Source organism: Panthera tigris, chromosome A3, assembly GCF_018350195.1.
Source record: "Panthera tigris isolate Pti1 chromosome A3, P.tigris_Pti1_mat1.1, whole genome shotgun sequence".
In the NCBI taxonomy this organism is placed as follows: domain Eukaryota; kingdom Metazoa; phylum Chordata; class Mammalia; order Carnivora; family Felidae; genus Panthera; species Panthera tigris.
The window spans coordinates 111,678,200-111,684,293 of record NC_056662.1 but is presented as its reverse complement, the minus strand read 5'-3'; positions in this window follow the sequence as shown (position 1 = coordinate 111,684,293).

Below are 6,094 nucleotides of genomic sequence, written 5' to 3'. Positions count from 1 at the left end.
TTTTCTTGTGGGCAGAGTCAGAATTACTTCGTAGCACAACTTTCCACAGTTGAATTAATTCAAGACATTAGGGAAACATTTTGTAAGTCATTCATCACTTAGCAAAGCAGACACATGAGGGTAGTTATTTAAGATGTTTCTGCTTATCGGGGTGCCTGGGTGGCAGAGTCGGTTAAGCATCTGACTTCTGCTCAGGTCATGATCCCAGGGTTTGTGAGTTTGAGCCCCATGTCAGGCTCTGTGCTGACAGCTCAGAGCCTGGAGTCTGCTTTGGATTCTGTGTCTCCCTCTGTCTCTGCCCTTCCCTGCTCACACTATGTCTGTCTCTCTCTCTCTCTCTCTCTCAAAAATAAACGTTAAAAAATTAAAAAGAAAAGATGTTTCTGCTTATCAAAAGTTATCTAGCCAGACAGTCTTTAGAGATGGTCAATTCATCTGGTAACACCTGCCTCAAACATTTTTATTCCTAAGGACTTAGTTGACACTTAAACATGAATATGATGCAGAACTTGAAAACCTCAGTCCCTGGCTCAAAACAATTCAAAGCTCTTTTCTAGAAATAATACTGAAATACTGACACTTGTTTTTATAGGTGCAAGCATTGTTCTTCTTTGACAGTTGATATAGTCTTTGTCTAGTATACCCAATGGCTGGGCCTCCTCAGAGAGTGTTTCTATTTGTATGTATGTATGTATGTATGTATGTATGTTGTATATATGTATTATCCATCCATCCATCCATCCATTCATTCATCCACCCATCCAACCATCCTTTGAATGGGTTATACTTCCCTGTTTCTTTGTACTCTTTGTGATTTTTCTTGGTTGAAAACTAGAAAGTTAAATATGATATGTTAGTTTTAGAAATAAGATTAGTCTTCTTCCTCAGGGTTTGCTATTTCTTGATTGTTGAAGGTTGAGATCATCTGTTTAGTTACTTTTCCAACCTAGTTTTGCAATAACTCTATTCCTTGTTGTGTGTGCTCACTGAGGTCTCTGTTTCTTTAGCTCTATTTAGCTAGTATTGTGACAGATTTTCTCGAAATCCAGGTGCTCAAACACACACACACACACACACACACACACACACACACACCCCTATCCCAGTCTTTGCAGACTGGCTCTGTGCTGTGGCACTTCTTTAACACTTAGCCAGGTCACGTACAACTTTGTCCTAGCCTTCACTTCTTGCTTGCAGTGAGCCTAAAGATCTGCCGAAGGTGAAAGCTTAGGTCCTCCTCTGGTATTTTATGAGTGTGTATTCTTCCCCAAGCATGGGAATGGCTTCCTAAGTTCCCGAGTGTACATGGGTAGTTCTGTAAGTGCCAATTCCCCAGGGAAACATTGTCCCTGGCTTTTCCTCCCAGGCTTTAGTGCGTACATATATTACATGTCTCAGCCACAGCCTTTTATCTTAGGTGGCTGTGGACTTTCCATTCACCTTACAATGTTTTAATAACTATTAAATGTTCACAGTTTATTCTGCACTACCAAGCATACACCCTTCAATTCCACAAAGAAGAAAGCAATCACACCTCGAGTTTCATAAAATTGTCATATTTTTATATTTTTTGAGTTTTTGCTTCTTCCCCAATGAGACTTGCCCTACTAGCTGGTTTGTTTCTCAACACTATTATATTTTCCTTGCTTCAGAGTCTCTGACACCCCTGAGAGACTTTCCATCCAAGATCATTTCATGACAAGGGCCTGTCATGTTTTCTTAGATAGCCATGGGCAAAGAGCTGTGATCTTTCTGTGCCACAGTGGAAACCAGGGAATACTGCCTTACCTCTTCCACACACCGTGCCTTTGGATAGGTACTTTCTCTTCTATTGGATTTTTATTTTCAATATCTGCTTGTTATGTAAATTTGTCGATGTGCTACACCTCACTTTTGTTTGCAAGGCACTGAAAGATTTCTTTATTTTTAAGAGGCTCACAAAAACTTGCTTTTGTTTCAAAACTGAAATTTGAAGAGTACTTAGTCAGCAAAGAACTGAGTAATCTTTAAGGTCAAGAACAACAACAACAAAAATGCAGACAATAATCAGAGATTTTACTTAGCTTAGAGCACACAGATTCCTCCATAATTTTTATCAGGTTGCAACACATTATGTTAAGAGGTGAATGCTTTAAGAGACTCCTTTAAAGGGACCCTCTTTGACAGTTACATCTCACTCTCTTCTACGTATAAGAGTTGTTTGATGGACCTGGTAAGGTGAATCTAGTATGAAGAGTTGTTTGATGAATCATACTTTTTATAGTACTTAACAGACATTCAAGTGCCTTCACAGACATTATCGCATTTGATCCTCACAACTAATAGTGAGATAAGCCTTATTATCACCCTCACCAGCTCCTCCCATTTTCTTTGAATATCTTTTCAATGGAGAAACCAGTTTTCCCTCAGTAAGCAGGTATATACTGACACAGATGCCTGTCCAGACCTCTCGTTTTCCTTTTTTACTGCCACCCAGTCAACTTCCCCTGATTTTCCCAGCTGGCTCTGCACAGTGAGCATTCCTCTCAAAGTCCAGTGGTTCTTAACATTGACTACATATTAAAATTACTCGAGTTCTTAAAAAAATCACTTTGTGTCTGGGTCCCCCTTTAGACCAAGTGCATCAGAATTGTAGGGCAAGATTTGGAAAGTGCCTACACAACAGTATTTTTTTTTAAGCTTTAAAATATTTTTTTCAAGGCTTGGGTGATTTTAATAGGCAGCAAGTTTTGAGAACCACTGCCATAGAAGCTTACAGCTGTTGTCTTCAGAGACGGAGAGCAATTTAATTTCAGTATTTTAAAAATGAAATCTTTGAGGGGTGCCTGGGTAGCTCAGTAGGATAAGTTTCCAACTCTTGGTTTTGGCTCAGGTCATGATCTCATAGTTTCGTGGGTTCGCGGTCCTGCTCTGTGCAGAGCCTGCTTGGAATTCTCTGTCTCCCTCGCTCTCTGCTCCTCCCCCCGACCCCCTCGCACTGTCTCTGTCTCTCTCTAAAAAGTGCATTTAATAGAATGAAAAGAAAATGAAACCTTTGTATACTAACCATTATCATCCTCTGTGGTTTTTCTTTTAAGGTGAGAAATTTCATAGTTCTGTTTTCTCAAATAACAATACATTTTGTTTATACTGTTTTATAATTAAAGCATTTTCATATACATTATTTCTCAATGGGACTCAATTTTAGGCATATAATTAGTATCCCATTTTAGAGGAGTAGAGACCTAGGGAGGTAAGGTTTCCAGTGCAGATTAAGAAGTGTGTAAGTACTGTGGCCGGCTGTGTGTGTGATGGAGGCAGACAGACAGGAAGGGAGGGCAATCCTAGTTTTTAATGTGATGAACTTTACTTCTCTTCGCTATTCATGGTGTGGTCCATGGGTCCACGGGTCCTGCATGGTCACCTAGAAGCTCCTTAAAAATGCCAAATCCAGGCGCCACCCCAGATCTACTGAATGAGGGCTGCAATTTAAAAAGGTCTCCAGGGCACTCTGATTCTCATTAAGGTTTGAAACTCTCTGCTGTCTACCATGCTGCCTCTTGGAATTCTTAGTCCTCTGGTTTTGTGGTGTCTCTGTATAAATACGTTGCATATATTGATGCTGCGAGGGATAATTGTTGAGAGTTCTTGCCGATAGTGTCCCTTCGGAAGTTTATTTTCCAGTCTTTTCACTGTGACTTGAGGCAATTTCTCCCTCTAGCTCTCCTACAGACCTGGAAATGCACCTCTGATCATTTTCTGCTGCTTTGAATTTTGCAGGTACAAGAGTTGTGGAGGACCCTGGGAGGGCGGATGCTGCTTTTTCACCGTCATAATTTTCCTCCCTTTTCTGAGCCAGAGGATATAACCTAGGAAAATGCCAATCAGACTCCTATTAAAATTGAGATTCTCAGTGGATGGTGCTGAACTCTTGTTCCTTATTATCATTGCTCACAGTCCATAAGAAGACTTCAGGGATCTCACACAGTAACATCTTTCCTAATAGGTATTCTCTCTATAAACTCAAATTGAAAAGGTTCCTAGTGATACGCATTTCACTTTCCTGAGCTCTACATTTCTCTCTGCCTCCCTAATGAGTTCCAAACCTGGAGAAGTCCAAGAGGAGACAGAAAGAACTGTTGTGGATGCTGCAGTTCCAAGACTGAGGCTCTCTCTCACAGCCAATGCAGTTGAAATAAACAAACAGGTTGTTTTCTGAATGTAAGGCTGTGTTGAGGTGTTGCTGCAGTGTGGGAAGCGGGCCTGACAGCTTGTCGCATGATCCACTGTGCGCTTTCTGCAACACGCCATCCGCTCTGGGCTCAAATTGCTTTACTGACTCTCTGTATCTGTCTTCACCCCGGGATTTCCCCAGACTCGGAGAAGTTAATGACTTTGTGTTCGTTTGGGGCAAGAAAATACACAAAGCTCCATCTATGATCCTGAAGTTAATTTGTGGCTTTCCTTTGAGGAGGGAACATGCGCATGCCAACTGTATGCTTGGTGTGTAAAGCAGACATGGTTAGGAATATAGCTAAATTCATGCAAGAAGCATATGAATGTGTAACACATATTAAAAAATACAAACAAAACCAAACACAAACTGGCCCTCATTTGGACCCTGTAGCTCTTATCTATAGCGTTCATGGAGCACTTCTATTTTGCCTTGTGTTACGGTACATATTTACTCTCTGTAGTTGATTATAAGCTGCTTGAAGTGTGTTACTCATTGTTATATTCCCTAATGTGCCTAGCTCAGTGCTGTCCCCATAATACAGCCCATCCCTGGATTCAGTGCATACAGTCGAATTAAGTAATGGGGGAAAGAAGAAATATGAGTTGGGGCATTTGGGTTCTGTTCCCGTTTCAGACACTGAGGAGAAAGACAACCTGACAGAGCAATAAATATCTTTGGGTTATATTTTTCATCTGTAAAATGTAGACATGGAGGGGCAGATGTTTCTAATCCTTTCTAAGGCTACAATTTTAGCATTCTGGGTCGGAGATGTATAAGAGAGCCAAGTAGAAAAGCCCAGTTGGAATCTCAGGTGAGATATCATGATTAGAGATCATGTTTTGGGGAATCTTTGACATTTGGGTCTTCGTTAAACCATGAGAGGGGATGTGATCTCACAGGAAGTGTGTGGAGTAAGAAATAGTTTAATGTGGGACTCCTATCAAACCACTTGTAAAGGACAGACAGGTGAAGAGTCGTCTGTAGTGACTACTGGTAGGTAATGTTGACGAGTAGAAGGAAGGTCGGATGATCATAGAAGCCTTGCCTCACCTCCTATAGGAAGGCAGTTGCAGGTTTTGTGGTTGTGGTTTTGCTGCGTGGGTGTGTCTGAAGGATGGGACAACTCCATTCTACCTCCTCAGCATTGCTTGGCCCCCAGCCCCCCTTTCCTCTCTGTCCCCTCTGGGGTTGAGGAGAGCAATAAATGTGGTCTCAGAACCCCAATCTTCATTCACTTGTGTTCATTTTTATGTATTAAACTCTCACAAAGATACCATTTTTAAAAATAGGGGCTCACTGTTAAAATCTTTCCTTTGCAAGTGGATATAGCATAGAGCCAAATGCCTTTGTGTGACATCTGAGGACCTTCATCTTTGGGCGTTTTCACCCAGCCTTTGAAGGCTCTTGTTCTTCCAGTCCCATTCCAAATGTCCACTTGATCCATGTCAAATGATTGTTCGTTCACAAATATCCTATTCTCTTCTACCTGACTGTGCCTTTGATGATTTTGTCTCTCTACCTAGTGTGCTTTGTTCATTTTCCTTTTCTTGGAAAATGTCTATTAAGTGTTTAAAACATAGCTCAAGCATTTCCTTTTTGATTTACCCTCTTTCTAGGTCACTTTGCTGCTCTTACATTTGCCCCAGGAGCACTTTGCACATGTTGCCATTGTCCTATTTATCTCCTCCCATTATTGGTTGCCTACACACAGTGGGCTGAGCCCTTGATGGCTGTATTGTGACTAGGTCATGGGCTGAGTTTGAACTGAAACTCTCAGGTAAGTGTTCACATTCATAAATCTTGTTCTATTTGAGCGACCAAGTCTACACATTTGTGGCCTCTTCTCATATTCCTGGCTCTGTAAAATGCGCTGCACTA